Below are 19,017 nucleotides of genomic sequence, written 5' to 3' on the forward strand. Positions count from 1 at the left end.
GCTCTAAAATGTCATTTATATTGTAGTGTGCACGGGGGAAGGCAGCAGCAGGGCTGGTAGGTGACATAATCACACACAAAGACATGAGCCCGATATACGCTCCTTGCAAAGGAGCTGGCTCTTTTGTACAGTGGTATCGGCACTATATTTTAGTGCGAGAGGTCCTAGGTTCGCGCCCACCCTCTTTTTGTGGATTGCCTTGCCCTGTGTGATGCGCCTGCCTACGTTAACCGAGATCGCTCGCTACATTTATTATTTATTTATTTCTTAGCAGACGCCCTTATCCGGGTGACTTACAATTGTTACAAGATATCACATTATTTTTACATACAATTATCCATTTATACAGTTGGGTTTTTACTGGAGAAATCTAGGTAAAGTACCTTGCTCAAGGGTACAGCAGCAGTGTCCCCCACCTGGGATTGAACCCACGACCCTCCGGTCAAGAGTCCAGAGCCCTAACCACTACTCCACACTGCTGCCCTACATTGGTGTCAGAAGTGGATGCAGGTACCCCGGCACGCACTTGTCGGACTGTAGCCTGGTGAGCAAGTCCGAGGCTGGCAGGGGAGAGTGTAGCGTGCACGGGGGAAGGCAGCGGCAGGGCTGGGAGGTGAAGTAATCACACACAGACATGAACCCGATATACACTCCTTGCAAAGGAGACGACTCTTTTGTACAGCGGTGTCGGCGCTATGTTCATTATTCAGTGCTACCCCTCGAGGGGAAGCAGAGTTTCTATTAAAAAACAAGAGTCTGGAACAAGCAGGCATGATATTGGAGGTGTTAGCTGGGTGGTTTTGTGGGAAATGGTGGCTGTGGATCTGTGCAGTGCATTCCCTATCAGCTGGCAGTGATGCTTAGCAAGAGTCTTCCTTTTACATGTGCTATGAATTTAAAATTGCCTTGCAATCTTACACCTGTAGATTTACCATTCCTCTACCTTAAGCTGAACTTGTTGCCGGTCTATGCGTTCCATGAATACTGCACCGTTGTGATCATGACTGTGTACATAGGTGCAGAGCTTGGCTCTGTGAATAGCTGCAGTATAACTGTAGAGATTGATAGGTGTCTAGCACCAATACTCTACACAAATGATGTAGAATTAGCCGACCACAGCCTAAAAATCAATGGAAACACATTGAGTTTGGAACAATTGTACAGTGGTTGTGAAACTGTAACACGTTGGCACTGATGTGGTACCATAGTACTGCAATCTACCAGGGCTTTTGCCATTGTAGCTGACCTTGTGTGCTACCATTGCCCCCTCGGACAGAACCATTGCACAGCCAAGATCAGTTCTTAAAAGGTAATAACATTTCCATTTGAGAAGAGAATAGCCATGCGCTGATCCATATGTATCCAAATCTATTGGAATATTTGATTTGAGTTGTGTGAATAATTTGTGTGCAGGATTTTCAATGTTGCTTCTAATTATACTCAAGAAATGAGATGCCAGATGTCCTTCATTATAATAAGGAAAGTGATATTTAAAACAGAGTTTATTTTGAACACATGCTAAAGGTTCCTGTGATTTTCATTACTCAATTTAGCATTCAGTTTATAACATCTGTTCACTAATTGGCACAGCAACAGCAGAAAATGCCTTGGGAACATGATTAAACTGCACTTGGGAACAAGATTAAGCTGCACTTGGGTGTTCTTGAAAACAAAAGCAAAGCATCCCGGGACATACATCTTTGATAGAATGAGTTATAAATTAGGTTAAAGAAAGTGCTCCGTTTCCATGGTTCAGGGGCTCTGTTACCCTTGCACCTCCCAGGTCAATGATCACCAGCCTCTAAGCTCTTTGAAGAAGAGAGTGGCAGTCTGCAGCAAAGTCTGCTCTCCATAATGTTCCAAAGAATCAGCACTTCTGAGGGCATTCCCAGTGAGACATCAATAATTAGCTAACTTGGACACGGAAGCACCTGCCAACTGAACACCTGGTATCTAGCTCGTCAGACACCATTTACAAGAATCATGCTTGTGAAGGACAATGCATTTACAAAAAAGTATTTATTTAAACACTCAAAGTCTAAATTAGTTTTGATTGGTGAAACTACAGATTTGTATAATAATAATGAACCCATTTGATGTGCATTCTTGCTGTTAAAATGATTTAAGTCCTTGTTAAATCAAAGCAACGAATCATTAAGCTTTTGCCAGAAAGCTCTAGTTCCAAATCCAGCTTGTAGCTTTATGCGGCCCCTCCCATTCCCAGCCCCCCAGGTGGTAGTTCTTTAGCTCATAAATAGTGCATGGCTAGATTCCTGTACAGAGCACACTTGCAGCATACCAGCACAGGCTAAGCCTATCGCACTGCAGAGAACAGACAAGGGACCTTTTCAAGGTTCTAAATTAAATACTACTCTTGACGACAGGCACCCGCCTATGAGAAACCTCTGCAGGTAATGCTTTTTTAAAATCATTTCTGTAGAATGTGTCTTTTTTTAATGGTGTAAGACTGAAGCAGTTGATCAGAAGTCTACTCTAAATATCAAGCCTTGCTTTCACAGACTTGGTATGCTGCTTGGAAAGTACAAGATAACTAGTTCAGTACATGCACATGGGATACTGAGGATTAGTTTTGTAACAAATGTAATAGTTTTTATATCTTTGAGTAATTCAACTCATGTGGGGTCAACTTCCCTGCTACTAAATTGAATATGTTTTGTAAATTAAGTCAAATAAATGTTAACATTAATCTGTTGGATCCCAGTCTGTGCACAGTGTGTTGCGTTCTGTAGGGCTCGATTTTTAATGTTTAGAATGCACTCTGTGTAATCGCAGATCCTGAATACTGCCATATACCATTGGGAGTGGAAATTCATTGGAATGAATAGCCTGGTGTAATAAGTAATATGCACATGTATATCTGTCCAAAATCTACAAAAGAGTTCAAGTAATATACAAAAAAGGCTCAGCCGTGTAAAATGAAATCTTAAACAAGACACACTTTTTGTATTCATGTTGCTACTAGTTCCTACTGCAATAAAATAGTGGGCCAAGTTTACCCCAATTGTTTATATTTCATTAGGTTAATATACATATATTTATTCCGAGGAACTAAATGCGACCACCTCGCGTGGAGCAGTGTAAAAAGGAAGAATTGGACCTGGGGTTTGTTAGTATGGGCCGAGTGCCCAGTGGTCCTCTAATGGCTTTAAAACAGGAGTCCTCTGTGTATATGCTGTGAGCAAACACCAGCTCCCAGTGTCAGCAAACCCTGAGACACAGGGGGAGTCAGGCACATTGCTTCAAGCTGTTGACCATTTTAACTCAACAGAAAACTGGCCATTCAAAATAACAACAAATGGAACAGAAATGCCAGCTTATGGGACCTCTTTTTTTAAAGACTGCAAAAATGCAGCCATTTTGCCCTTAGGCTTCACAGATGCCCTACTCTATTGTACCCCTTTTAAGTGTGTGGTAACACAGTTAACTATGCAAAAGGAAAGCTTTCACACGCCTCTTACGGTGGTTCCAGTTGGATTTGTAGCTGGACTTTGAATTTTTCTTATTCTTACTGTGATTGGCTGCAAAGACAACAGGGCTAGCTAGATTGGATAATGTTGTTGGGTTGGTTTTTCTTGTGTACAGTTTCCTAGTAACTGAAGGCATTGTATGCTGGGAGATGTAGTTGTTAGTGGAAGTTGGAGGGGAGGCAAACAAGCTGTGCACATTCAATTTAAATTTAGTGCGTATTTCGGATTTTTTAATGTGTAAAAACGCCATGCATCCACCAATATAAGCCCTATTCACAAAGCTTGAACTAACCAGTATGTTTTGATTAACGTTTAATTTTTTGTGAAATATTATTGCACTGTTCTTAAGAGTTGCTTGCAACATACACTTTTAAGAATGTTATTCATTGCAAACTAGGTCATGTGCTCCTTAATGCAAATTAGTCTTGAAAACTGAGAGAGCTCTCTAGTGACAACCAAACTAGATTCCCTTTTTACAGCAGAATATTTGATGGTTTTCAGCTTACTAAGTGAGGTCACTTTTTGGGAAAGATGTTAGAAATCCTCTTTTTAGGCTGCACATGCTTCTTTATAGAGAAAGTTGAAGAGACTATGAATGTAATACAATATGCCCTTCTGTTCTGTTCACACTGGGTTCCAAAAAAAAGAAACCATATATTTTACTTCTGAACACGTGGCATTGAAAGTCACTTGGAAATTGACACAGGCAATATTGAATGAAAAAATTATAATGATAATCAAACAAATCAAATGGACCCAATGAAACTATCATTTCAAACACTACTTGCTGTTCTCTGAATTCAACCTTCTGTGAGCTCATTACACATGGTTAGAAAGACCAAATCAAAAAGCTTGTGAGGCTAATAATGACCTTAATTGTAGCAAAGGGTTTGTGATAAGATTATCTATCTACATTTTGAAGTAATGTGTGAACTCTTTTCAGAAGAGTCTCTTTGTGTGGCGTTTTAATAATAACAGTTAATAATAATAATTTAGCTTCATGGCTCCGACTCTCTGGAACTCTCTCCCAGCTTTGGTGCGTGACGCTCCCACCGTCGCTCGCTTTAAATGAACTCTCAAGACCCACTTGTTCTCTCTTGCTTTCCATGTTCTTTAAGCCTGATATCTGTTATTAGCTGTTGTGTCGTTGCTACTTTTTTTTTATGCATCCACAATGTTTTAGAATTCTTTTCACATCCTAGCCTTGTATTTAATGTATTATGCATTGTTTTTCACTGTATTTAATGTATTATCCTTTTTCACTGTAAAGCGCTTTGTGATGGTGGTCCACTGTGAAAGGCGCTATGTAAAATAAAGATTGATTGATTGATAACCAGTGGTAGGATTACTGTAATGGGATTACATTTTTCAGTCACTTGTAACTCTAATGGTTCATTTTTCAGACAGGTAACTAAATGTGGTAACGTTACATTTTATGTGAATAAATAACGTAGTTACTTTTAGTTACATTTTTAAAAAAATCACTACAGCTAATGCAGAACATGGAAATCGGAAACTCTTCAGCAGTGCAAGTCCAACCTTACAGCACATGTTACAGGAATCCTCTTTTCATATCATCTTGCTAGAACATTGTGTCAGAGGAGGGAACGACTAGCTTCTATAGCTGGGCCTTCAAAGAATATTTTGAGCTGCAGCCTGACCAAACCCCCCAAAAATATATCTTTAAAATGTAAACATAGATTATCAAGTCCAAAGAAATATGTTAACACAATTAACAAAGATAAAACTGCTTAGCCCTTGTGGGATCAAACGAGAAGGAGCGTTTTAATGGGCTGCAGCACTGCAACAGTGAACATACTGCTATGATCCTTCCTGATCTCAAACTTTAAAAAAATGTTTCAGGGATAAAAAAAAAATAAACAAAACAAGAATTGGAAATCAAAGAGCATGAACGATGTGTGGGGGAGACAATCCTTACATTTTGTACACCCTATTTATTCTACCTTGAGAGCTTAAATTGCCCTGGAGCCCCAGTTCATATCCTTTTGAACCCCAGGCAAGACTATGAGGATTCCAGTAAACTTACAAAGGTATATTGTAATGTCAAATTGAATGAATGGGAGACAACGCAGCTTTCCGTTAATATGCTACTAACCTCTGCGTTATTTCCGCAGTGTTCGGAACTAAAAAAAAATAACATATAGAAATAAAGCAGAGAATTAAAAAGGCAGGTAGATTTTTGACTGAATCGCTGTACACAGTATAAACCGATAAGGCAGAGACCGGGGATTACTACAACTGCTCATTCATTCCTTCTCCCCAGGCATCAATAACATCCATTCATCAAATGATAGCTCTCAAGCACAGCCAGGGTCCACAGGGCTATATTTAGCAACAGCAATAATTTCAGCAGGAGCGGACTGCGAGCTGTTCCAGTGGATGCACAAGCAGACTTGAGACGCATATTGAATTAGACTGGAATTCAGGAGCTCTTGTACAGCAGCCTGCAGCACAGCGAGGAGACCAGCACTACAGACATTAGAGGAATACATTGCTCAGGTGAGGCATCTTAAACAGTGCTTGATCATTCAAAAGTATATATTCTGCTGTCAGTTATTAAACCTAGCATTTTGTGTAGAGACAGACCTCCGCTGTTTAGCAAGAGTAGCAAGGAAGAGGCTATGGGATTTTATCTGGCACTTGACTAGATTTAGAAATAACTGTATGTGGTTTGGTTCAGAGGAGTCACTAAACCCCACAAATGGAATTCAGAAGTGGCTTAGAATCTACATTGTGTGGTTGTTTATTCTTCAGAGACACAATATGGATTTTTTTCAATCGTTTTCCATTAATAGAGAACTGAATTTGTTCTTAAAGCAATTATTTGTGAAGAAGAGTGTTGTAATGCAAATAGTACCACCAAAACTAAGTATTCAGAAATTAGTCCCGTTTTAAAGGAATTTTATGGCTGTTGACAATAAAAACAGTAGCGTATACTGTTTTAATGGAAATTCATAGAAAGTATTGTATATGTGTCACTCTGTGGGATTAACGCTAATCAAATGTTTTCAAAATTCTCATAGAAATGATAAGTTACATTTTTGTTGTTCTAAGAGTATACGATACTATTAAACTTCAATAAACAGACATGATCTAGTATTCTCTAGAATTCATTCTACAGTTTTATCAGTGGTTCTCTTTCCTCTGGTGGTGTTCTCAACTCCTTTTAAGGTTGCTGTAGTAAAACCACTGCTTAAAAAACCTACTATGGATCCAAAAGTTCTTAACAATTTTAGGCTTATTCCTAATCTCCCCTTTTTATCAAAAATTCTAGAGAGAGTAGTGGCTAACCAACTTACTACATTTCTTGCAGTACATAATGTATATGAGACATTTCAGTCAGGGTTATAGTACTGAAACTGACTTTTCAGAGTGGTAAATTATGTGCTGTTTTCATAAGAACATAAGAACATAAGAAAGTTTAGCTTATTGATCCCAGAATCTCATCAAGCAGCTTCTTGAAGGATCCCAGGGTGTCAGCTTCAACAACATTACTGGGGAGTTGGTTCCAGACCCTCACAATTCTCTGTGTAAAAAAGTGCCTCCTATTTTCTGTACTGAATGCCCCTTTATCTAATCTCCATTTGTGACCCCTGGTCCTTGTTTCTTTTTTCAGGTCAAAGAAGTCCCCTGGGTCGACATTGTCTATACCTTTTAGGATTTTGAATGTTTGAATCAGATCGCCGCGTAGTCTTCTTTGTTCAAGACTGAATAGATTCAATTCTTTTAGCCTGTCTGCATACGACATGTCTTTTAAACCCGGGATAATTCTGGTTGCTCTTCTTTGCACTCTTTCTAGAGCAGCAATTATTATTTATTTCTTAGCAGACGCCCCTTATCCAGGACGACTTACAATTGTTAGAAGATATCACATTATTTTTACATACAATTACCCATTTATACAGTTGGGTTTTTACTGGAGCAATCTAGGTAAAGTACCTTGCTCAAGGGTACAACAGCAGTGACCCCCACTGGGGATTGAACCCACGACCCTCCGGTCAAGAGTCCAGAGCCCTAACCACTACTCCACACTTCTTTGCACTCTTTCTAGAGCAGCAATATCCTTTTTGTAACGAGGTGACCAGAACTGAACACAATATTCTAGGTGAGGTCTTACTAATGCATTGTAAAGTTTTAACATTACTTCCCTTGATTTAAATTCAACACTTCTCACAATATATCCGAGCATCTTGTTGGCCTTTTTTTATAGCTTCCCCACATTGTCTAGATGAAGACATTTCTGAGTCAACATAAACTCCTAGGTCTTTTTCATAGTTGCCTTCTTCAATTTCAGTATCTCCCATATGATATTTATAATGCACATCTTTTGCTGCCAGATGCTGAGAGACTGATGCATGCTTTTATAAGATCTAGGATTGATTATTGCGATGCTCTTTTCTCTGATATTTCAAGTTGTGTTTTATCTCGATTTCAGCTTGTGCAAAATGCTGCTGCCGGAGTCGTAACTAGAACAAAGAAGCACAAACACATTACCTCGGTGTTAGCAGCCTTGCATTGGCTTGCTTTTCGGTTTTGGATTGATTTTTAAGGTCCTGCTTCTAACTTTTATACAGCTTTAAATAGCCTTGCTCCCTATATCTAAAAGATTTGCTGACCTTAGTTGCTCTCTTAGATCACAGGATGAAGGTTTGCATATTGTTCCATGATACAGAGAAAGAAGGCAGGTGACAGAGCATTCAGCTTTAAGCCAAGGGGACATAAAACTGCCAGAAAACTGTAGAAAGGGAGATTTTTTTTTTTTTTGTAAAAAGTGATGTGCAAACTGCAGGTTACAAGCAACTGTATCAAAGGAGAGTTGGGATGTCATCAGAGAAAGTCTCATGAAGGTTCCTCCACGCTCCCTTTTCTTTCCTCCATGCTTTCTCCAAACAAACATCCTTTTTTCTCCTTTCATACCATTTGGCCAGGTGCTTGATTCAATCAAGCATCCAATCACCTCCTGCCACATTCCACACATTTCCATTCAAACTATTAAACAATCAATCAAACAATGCCATGTGGCTGTGCAAGTGTGGCCATCTTGGTTTCAGCCTCCTTCACCAAGATGGCCACCAGCCACCAAACTCTCACACACGTGCACACCCACGCACACATGTACAGAGCCTCTGATCTGTCACACCAGCCTAACTGCAAGCTGTACTTTTCCATTTTAATCCGTCATGTTTTTCTCAACGTGACTTTCTTAAACCAAAGGAAAGAGATACAGTAGATAATGTTATTTTAAATGATAATATTTAGCATATCATTCTCCTGGTCCTGTTCTTATGCACAAGGAAAACCAAAGTCCATTTTTAACAGCAGATGAATAACCTCCCAACTGGAATGGATCAATGCCTACAATCCTCCCCCCTCCCTTTATATAATGAAGTTTCTTGAGTAGGGAGAGGAGTGCAGGGCTGAGGAGAGGGAGGAATATTTGAACTCAGGCTTTGCTGTGTTTCTCGAATGCACCAAACAGCCTAATTAAAGTGAGTGTTGGAGGAAATCCACTTGATCGGAGCTGGACCTGCGTTCCTGCACTCCTGCACTTGCAGGGCCCAGGGTAGATGTAGCTGTTTACCAATGTGTTATTGTAGCAGTCTAGCCATTTCACTGCTACTCTGACTACATCACTATGGCTAGAGCTCCGGTAGAAAAACAAACACATTTTTCAATGCTTTTGTTATAAAAGTTAATTAGAAGTCTTGCAAGGCATCAGCCAAAATGTCTGATCAGAGTTTATCACCGAGTGTTTGAAATGATAGAGGGATCATGGCAATGTAATATTTCACATTCCCATAAATACCTACTGCTCTAGTATTTACACCACTGACTCTAGTTTGTATCAGATAAAAAAAAGTGTATGCATTGATGTCAGTACTGCCAATGCAGTTGTAAATATTCTTAATATGACAAGACATTTTATATTTGACTGTGGCAATGTGCCCCGCCCCTGTGTGCATTTGTGTGTTATGTGTAGTATGTTGCATGTGTTAATGTTGGTGTATAGAGATTGGGACACGGGATATAAACGGGTCTGTGTTTCACGTGTGATTTAAATTGTATATTTGTATTTAGGCACGGGATTGCACATCACTGCACGTGCATTTAAAGCATAGTATGTGAGCATGGGGTTGCACAGAATTAATTCACGTGCTGGGATTCAAGTGAATAATTAATTATTAATTGAATCCCAGCACAACAGTATATATAGATGCTTGTTTGACTCACTCGGGGTTGGGTGTTCGTGAGTGGAGAACGGGATAGGAGACGGAGGTAATAATTGTAAAAATAATAAGAACATAAATATAAGTGTTCTCACTCACCGTGTTTGTCTGCTCATTTGGCTGTTTACTGTTTAGTCCGTTTTGTTTGTCTCTATTTTGGCGTGAAGTGCCATGTCCTGTGTTTTGTTTGTTCAACCTTTTTATTTTCTGTTCTGTTTATTAAATGCTGAGCAAAACCATTCGCTCAGCTCCACCAAACCACACCTCTCTGTCGTTTTATTTCCTGCTTCTGGTCTGACGCCACCCACTCCGGCCGTCTTTGTGACATTGACAGAGACTGTTAATATGAAACTTTCAGGCTTAAAAGTCGTGAAAATATGATATGTGTTGCTGCAGGGGGAGACCCACCTTAGCACCCGAACCAGTGAAATATCTTAAACCTGTTATTGAATATTTCAAAACTAAAGCAGAAATATACTGATCAAAATGGATCAATCCCTCAAAACTTGTATCCAGGTTGAGAATAAATAAACAGCGTTTAAAATATTCTAAGCATGAAAAGCATTCAAGCGCTATCAACACTTCACACTGATTGTGAACGAGTGTATTGATGGTCCAGTATACTGGATGAAACGCAGTGAACAGGTTGAAGATTATTTTCATGACATCAGACTACACCAATGGAGTATTAATTAGTGTTAAACCAGTTTCACATGAAATTGGTGATAAAAATGTAGTTTTTAGATTAAACCTGTTTTTAACCCAATATTTTTCAGTCGGAACCCCAACATATCAGACCCTACATGTTCATGACTGAATTCTTCAATCAACACAAACATGTCAGGGGCTCCCGAGTGGTGCATCCAGTAAAGGCGCTCCTCGCAGGATGTGCCCTATAGCCTGGAGATCGCAGGTTCGAATCCAGGCTATGTCACAGCTGACCGTGACCGAGAGTTCCTAGGGGGCGGCGCACAATTGGCTGAGCGCTGCCCGGGTAGGGAGGGCTTAGGTCGGCAGGGGAATCCACGGCTCACCGCGCATCAGCGACCCCTGTGGCCGATAGGGCGCCTGTGGCTCTGCAGTGGAGCCGCCAGATCTGTGTTGTCCTCCGGCACTATAGGTCTGGTGGCGTTGCTGTGGATCTGCAGTGCGAAAAATGACGGCTTGGAAGGAGCACGTTTCGGAGGACGCGTGTTCCAGCCTCCGTTTCCCGAGTCGGCGGGGGGGTTGCGAGCGGTGAGCCGGGGATACAGATAATAATTGGGGTGAAAACCGGGGTAAAAATAATTGGCGACGACTAAATTTAAAAAAAAACACAGACATGTCAAACATGCTTTTGTAACCAGCTAGACAATGCGTATGCACCACTGTGCATTAAACTGCCATTGTTTTTTCAAGACCAACTGTAAGATACTTAAACAAGTATCCTGTGGCACTTAGCAACTAGAAACTGCAGTGGCACAGCATGCTGGCTCCCCATGTGTCAAAGATTTACAAGGCAAACCTGTCTGTGTCAATTCGAAAGCTTTTCATGTCCTGCCAACCCCAATGATATTTATTTCAGTAAGATTGGTCTGGCAAAATTAATCAAAACTAAAATCTCCTCGTAAACTGACATTTGCGTCATTACTTGCAAACACAGTTCTGTTTTGAAGTGCTTCACTGTGACAGAAATTATTCACAGATTTAATCAGATGAAATCAACACTGATTTTGATATTGACAGCAATATTGAGGTTTCCACTGTATTTAATGTATTATGCGTTTTTTTTTTTTGTATACCATATATTATGCAGTTCTCTGTATTTTAAAGTATTATGGATTTTCTTGTAACTGCATCTTGTAAATCGCTTTGTGATGGTGGTCCACTATGAAAGGCGCTATATAAAATAGATTGATTGCTTGATTAAACATGTCACTGTAGTTGATGTTTTAAGTATATTCTTTTATTCTTTATACTTGGTATATTAAGAGGGGCAGTTCTGCATACATTTGCATTAAATCTAAAGCTTCTTTAGAGTAGACAGAAAAAAATCAGCTTGGGTCATACAAAAAAAAGTAACTCACATTTCAAAAGATACTAAAATACAACAATTAAAATTTTTATTAAAATTGCACTTTATGGGGCTCCTGAGTGGCGCATCTAGTAAAAGCGCTCTGTGTGGAGTGCAGGATGCACCCTATAGCCTGGAGATCGCAGGTTCAAATCCAGGCTATGTCACTGCTGACCGTGACCGGGGGTTCCTAGGGGGCGGCACTTTACATGTCTTAATATTCCTTTCACCCCACCCTCTCTACTGCTCTTTACTCTATATATCTGGCTTCTAATATAGTAAATCATATTTTGTTTTGACAGACATGCGTCCCCGATCTCGACTGCTCGCTAAGAAGCAGCTCCCCACAATTTGTGAAGCCTATGAGGAGATCCTGCAGGACATGAATGACAGTAACAAGTTCTCCAGTGGGTTCTACATCCACTCTGATTCCCTGTCCTCAGAAGACTACCTGCAATCCATCTGCCAGCTGGCCCGGCCCACCTTCCCTGTGTTGGAGGACTGTGAAGTCCAGAGCTCCAACCGACTCAACTCCCAGAAGCAAGCTCCTCACCTGCTGAGACTGCCCCCCCTGGCTCCACCCCCGACTCCCGTGATTCCTTATTTGAGCAGCTGCCTTCAGAGGACCCTGCTCTCTGACATCATCTCCCTACAGGGGGTCAGCCTCACTCTCAATAAGAACGTCTCCCCTCTTTTTAGAGCTGACCCGCTGGAACAGCTGTATGGACACAGAGACACGTTTCATCTCAAAGACTCAAAGGGACCATCCAGATTCAGCAAAACACAAAGGGAACCTGTCCGAACCATGCCCCGGAAAAACAGCTGTCCTGAACTTAACCTGGAAGCACAAACCAAACTGGATTCCCAGTGTGCTCCTGGAACTCCAAGCAATAAAGAAACCAGCTCTGCAAATCTTCCAGCTCAAGTCTGGCCTTGTCCTCCTAAAGAAAACAATCTCAAAGAAAGACACCCTAAAACCAACGCCAGGAGACACCACAGCCTTGTCAAGATCCCAGAAGAGCTCAAAAGCAAAGGCAGCAGTGCTGCAGTGAGTGAGGAAAACCTGTGCAACTTGAAATCGGAGTTTCCAGAGAAGCACGGCATGATTTATAACTGGATAACGGACTGCAGAAGTGCCTGGAAAGAGGCCCGGGTCACAGCTTGTATGCTCCCCGCCATCGCGGAAATGTAAATCTAGCTGAGCTAAAATAAATCTGCATGCCACTACTTAGAAACTACCGTAGCTTGTGCTTGCTCACAGAGCATATTGTGCCCAGTGTCACCTCTCACTTCTCGCCCCGCCCTCATCCCAACTCTATTGGTACCAGAGCTCGTATGGTCTTGCTAGTAGGGGAGGCCATAGTAACTGCTGAGTTCCCTGCCTTGATGAGGAGTTCACCCGCCATCTTCGCATGTTTGTATCAGCTTGAAATTAAGTCACATGCAATTTAGCTATACTGTTTAAGTGCATATATTAAAAATATATAGTATAGGGTGCTGCATAAGATACAAGCTGATTCTTCACCCACTCAAGTCCACTAGTAGGTAGTGACTCTTGTTGAGAGTATAGTACAGCAACCTATTCCATATACTGTATATTACTCACTGTGCTCCCCCTGGTGGGAGGGAAGGGAGTCCTGTGTTGAAGCTAGCTCTTACCACTGTTTTTAAGTCATTCAAACAAACTGCGTGAAGCAGTGCTCTTTGACATTTTATACAGACTGCGTTTTAATTTTTACATACAAATATTGTTATACAAATTAATATAGCATTTGTTACTTAACAAAATCTATAACAATGAGCTACTAATTTCACAGTGCTGTGATTTGTACTGATTTCATTTTGTTTCTAAGAACATCTAAATGTATGGCAGCTTTTAAAGATGAAGGGAAACCCCTGTAAATCCTTATTTAAATCTTGACACAAAAGGTGCTCGATAACTAGTGTGCTAACAAGCCCGCAGTGGAGTGGTTGTGGTGGGAAGTGATGCTGTATCTATACCATTAAGAGCTACGTTGTCATGGTAAGATATGGAATTGCAAGGCAATGCACATACTATAAAAAACAAGCAATCGACTAGCGCTATGAATGCTGATTCAATGAATATTGATTCCAATATCTTATCTTGAAGTAGAAAAAAATGGTTACAAAAATCTGGTTTTAAAGTATACATATCAGTAACCATGGAAATAATAATAATAATAATAATAATAATAATAATAATAATAATAATAATAATAATAATAATAATAATAATCTATTTTTAATACAGCGCCTTTCACAATACAAATTGCCTCAAAGCACTTCACATGAATAAAAATCATTGACAAATATTAATGAGAAAGCAAGAAAAACAAAAGAAAAAACACACAGAACAGTAAAACAATGCAGAGAATAAAAGGAAAACCATTTTAGCATAGAAACGCTCCATTAATCTTGTTTTAAAAGGAGTGACACTTGATGCTTCTCTTACAGAGCTAGGCAGATCATTCCAGAGTTTTGGGGCCCTATAACTGAATGCTCTACAACCTGTTTTTTTTTTTTTAATTTGTGGGACAGTAAGCAACCTGTGAGTGGGGATCTAGGAATATATGGTATTAAAAGATCATTTAAATATGATGGTGCAAGACCATTTAATGCCTTATAAATTAAAAGCAACACCTTAAAATCTATCCTGAATCGGACTGGAAGCCAGTGCAGAGATCCTAGCACAGGAGTAATGTGACCTTGTCTCTTAGTCCCGGTTAAAAATCTAGCTGCAGCATAAGTTGCAGTTGAGATATAACATGGCTATGAATACCAAAGAATAGGGCATTACAATAATCAATTCTAGAAGATACAAAAGCATGCATCAATCTCTCAGTATCTGAGTGGGAAAGATTACTTCTTAATTTGGCAATATTTCTTAGATGATAAAAAATAAATGTTAGTAATATTCCTGATGTGTGTCTCAATAGAAAGATTTGGGTCGAAGATCACACCTACATTTCTCATTTTGTCTGTGAGTTCATAAGAGAAGCCACCGAGGAGTACATCAAACATATTACTTTGTTGCTTCCGAGATCCCAGAATCATCACTTCTGTAATCTGAGTTCAGCATTAAAAAGTTTTCAAACATCCATTTCTTTTATGTTAGCAAGACAGGTACTCAAATATTTACAGCTGAGGTGTCACCCTGTTTTCGGGATAAATATAGCTGCGTATCATCTGCGTAACAATGGAAATTAACCCCATAGCAACAAAATAATATTGCCCAGAGGCAGCATATACAAAGAAAACAGAACTGGACCAAGAACTGAGCCCTGTGGGAGCCTGCGTGTAACCTTTGACAAAAAAGAGGTCTCCTCCTCTATTTTAATAAATTGTGACCTGTTCTCGAGAGAGGATTGAAACCAAGACAGAACACAACCTGACAATCCTACCAGATTTTCAAGGTGATCAATTAAAACAATGTCAAACAAAGCACTTAAATCTAATAGTATAAGAAGGTGTGCCCGTGTCCGAGGATAACAACACATCATTAACCACTCTAATTAGTGCTGTCTCGGTGCTATGATAAGGCCGAAACCCAGACTGAAGTTTCTCACATATGCAACTTTAAGCCTGGAGGAATTTCTGTCCCGCCCAGAATTCCATCATTTACAGGTTAGTGTAATGAATTGGCATCTCTGACAATTGAAGTGAATGCACGGAAAGGCAAGGCTTGGATGTGAACTGCAAACCATACTGTTCAAAGCTCTGTAGTTGAGAGGGAAGTACATGTTACCGGCTTATGGGAGTATTATTTACTCACTAGCCGCGAGGCGGAGCTCCGTTATAGTAGACCTGTCTCTTACTTTGTTGTGCAGAACCTGAATTCCAATATTGTTTCATTTTCTGAACTTCTTTTGGATCAGAATGTCACCCTACAAACATTCTGAACTTTTGTCAGAAGACAATGCAAGTTAGAAAAACTGCAAATTGAGATAATGTATATATTTTAAACTTTGTACTTCTGTCCATTATTGGTCAGTAAACAATAAAGCTTTATATAACAAAATGTATGTTGTTTTTTTTTGTGCTTTGAGATTAATACAAGACAAAGTGTAATAAAGCACAGTGAAAGCATGGCAAGGCATAGGTAAGCATTGTAAATAATAGCGAGGTATGGTAAAAGCATATTAATACACCTGGCAAACCAAGACCAACTATGGTATATGCACAGTATAACTATGAGAAAAGAATTGCACAACTGCAAAAATGACGTGCAACAGTACTGTGGTAAACTTTCAGAAGGGAAGGATCAGATTTCTGCAATAGCATAGTGCTAATGCACCAAAATGTGGTCCACATTTCCTTCACTGGTTCATCAAATTGGACCATGTATTCATAGATTTAAAACACATCTAGACATATTTGAAATGTGTACTCAATAACACGTTTGCAAAGTCCAACATTAATTTGTAACACATTAAACATAATTACAGGGTCAAACTGGGTTAATCACATAAAAAAACTCAGTTTGGAAAAGAAAAAAAAATGAACGGTTTCTATCTCTGTTGCATTATTTTAGAGGAACAGTAAAAAAAAGTGTACAGAAATGTCGCTAGCCCCCTGCAGCTGCTTAAAATACACTCACTATACAACACCACCAACTTCATCAGTAATCACGAGAATATAAAAGAATATAACTGTTTATTGTACACGTCACTGTTTTATCAGAAATGATGGATTCATTTACAAATGATGCATCTTCCTCTAAAACCTTTTAAATTAAAACCCTCTCACTAAATCCCATCTGACAGTTCTACTTCTATGAACAAATCGCAACAGAAGAACCTTTTTTTGTGACATAAGCATAATAGGTTGTAGCATGGCTACAGAAGAAACTATACAAGGTCTAACTGGATCTGATTTATACTGCTAGCTAATCCCCACATTAGTCAATTAGCAATGGGAGAGACTGGCAGGTGATGCCAGTCTCCAGAGTCTGTTTTAGATACAGGACAATCATTTATGTGTTGGTTGGTTTTTTTTTTTGTTGATTGAATTCAATTTGCAAATATTTAAGATATGTAAATAAACAAATTTAATTTAAAGAAACTATTTAATGTGGTTTTCGTTTTAATTCATAAGTTTTGTTTAATTAAAGGTTAGTACCAGTATTGGTCTGTAGATGGAGCTATTCTGTAATATCACCTGCTCCGGCTCCGACTCCGGCTCCAGCTCCGCTGCCATCCATTTTTTGTTTTATGTTATCTGAATGTATTGACATCATGTCTCCCTGTCGCTGTGGTCCCTGTACTTATTTTCTCATTTTCACCTTATATCTCCCTGACCCATCTGTCCCCTAACATTCTCATGTCCTCCTTTCTTCCATGTAACACACACCCTCCCTCCAGCCGCCCGTCTCTCCTGGAGGGGCTGGGGATCCTAATTCAAGTTACACACACTCCCATACTCTTACTCCTTCTGTCCCTTCTCCCTCACTCCCTGCTGCCTCCTTCCACACACCCGTTCTTGTCCCCTCACCCCCCTCCTCCTGAAGAAACTGTGCCTCCTTGTCTTCCAGGCAACACACTCTCTCCCTAACTCCTTTACACAAACTCCCTCTCAGTCTCTGTCACTCTGCCAGAGAAGCTGGGCTTCCTCACTAGAACCCGAGCTAGGAACCTGCCCTTGTGTTCTCGTTTTGCAGCTCCCTCATTTTGAGGAATTGTTTGATTTTATGCTGCATCAGAGAAACTGGAGCGCTGCACAATTCTTTCAACATCTCATAACACACAATCTTCCCACATGTGGCTCATGCGTTAATTAAGCAACTGCAGATCAATTGACTGCAAATTTCAACCTGGGGCACGAGCAGCCAGTTTCATCAAAAACGATCCGCTGAGAACTCCACAGAGCGGGATACCATAGTGGCCCAATGCCCTATTAAGTGACTATATTGGTGTTTCCATTTTTTTGTTCACTACCTGTATCTAGCTTTATTATATTGAAGAAAAGTCATACTGTACTTGAAACGTCATGTATTTTCCTGTTCGGTCCTGAAATCATCTTTTCAATGCTAAAAAAGCATAGGTCTTTAAGTTTGGCAAGATTGCATGAATAAAGCAAGCACAAGCGGATTGCAACTGAAGATTGAAAGTATAATACCGTTGCTTAGAAAGGTGGTTTAAAGTATTGGGATTCCTGTGTTTTGGATGCATTATGTGTAAGCTTACCTGTTATATTCTTACAGTAACTATTTTATTACTAACTACCATTAACTTAATTGATGCATTGTTCTTTCTTGTACTGACCTTTGCCTTGATCACTGCTATACATGGACCCCAGTTGGACAGATTTATACAAAAGCATACCACATTGACTTTAAAAAATACAAATAAATAGAAAGAAGGAAAAAAATACACATTGCATAAAAATGAAGTTGTAATTCTTCATAGATACTTCTAGTCATAAAGTATTTATAAATAATCTGACTAGGAATCAGACGACTGTGATTATAGCACATGCATTGTGCTATAATCACAGACAGAATTACACAATCAATTTCAACGGTCACATAGACTGGTTCTTAAATTATCTTACAAAATTAGAAATTGCAGAAAAGTCCGTTTCTTTTGCTGCCTGTCCAATGCTTTTTACCCTCCACCTCTGAGTGGGCTCCAATAATGGCGCATGTAGTGATTACACGCAATGAATCATGGGATTGATTGTCCTATTTTACTGATTCCTTCTGGAAGCAGTGCTTACAAAGGTACCATGAAATGTCAGCACCTCCTGTCACTTTTCTTTAAAGTAACAAAAACGCTTATTCCCTGCCAAACGTGAACTACTTTAGATGTGTAATGGCTGCAGTATAGGATACTGGCCTTAAGGTTAGGGTTTCGGTATAGGGAGAGGATTATTAATTGTTTTATTAACACAATTATATTATAGCCAATCAGAGTGCCTTCTTCAACCGCGGTGTGCAAATTTGCAGCAGGATTGGTAATAAAACACACACTCAAGCCCAGGTTATCCCCAATCAAATGGACTGGGGCAGAATATGGTGGGCATATATGAAAAGTTTCAAAATGAAAACCAAAGGATTAACAGAATTGTCTAAAAATGTGCGTATCAAAGTACATACACCTATTTGCGCGGTTATACGGTACTCTGTTGTGGACAGGCGGGACTGCAGTTTGATCGATCGCTCGCGACCAATAAGAAAAGCAACTAGCCGGTCTTTGGGTAGAAGCGCTGT

At 39.8% G+C, this 19,017-nt stretch overlaps 1 protein-coding gene across 1 annotated transcript in view; it reads left to right on the forward strand.

The window, feature by feature from the left end:
* The window catches only part of LOC131699416 (A disintegrin and metalloproteinase with thrombospondin motifs 2-like), a 233,400-nt gene extending 217,572 nt beyond the window's left edge, over positions 1 to 15,828 (forward strand). Inside the window, exons 23-24 of the mRNA XM_058996040.1 lie at positions 5,773 to 6,008; positions 12,092 to 15,828. The gene's annotated coding sequence lies outside the window, so the exon portion shown is untranslated. The remainder of the gene's footprint in view (positions 1 to 5,772; positions 6,009 to 12,091) is intronic.
* The last annotated feature ends 3,189 nt before the right edge of the window (positions 15,829 to 19,017 follow it).

Source organism: Acipenser ruthenus, chromosome 22, assembly GCF_902713425.1.
Source record: "Acipenser ruthenus chromosome 22, fAciRut3.2 maternal haplotype, whole genome shotgun sequence".
In the NCBI taxonomy this organism is placed as follows: domain Eukaryota; kingdom Metazoa; phylum Chordata; class Actinopteri; order Acipenseriformes; family Acipenseridae; genus Acipenser; species Acipenser ruthenus.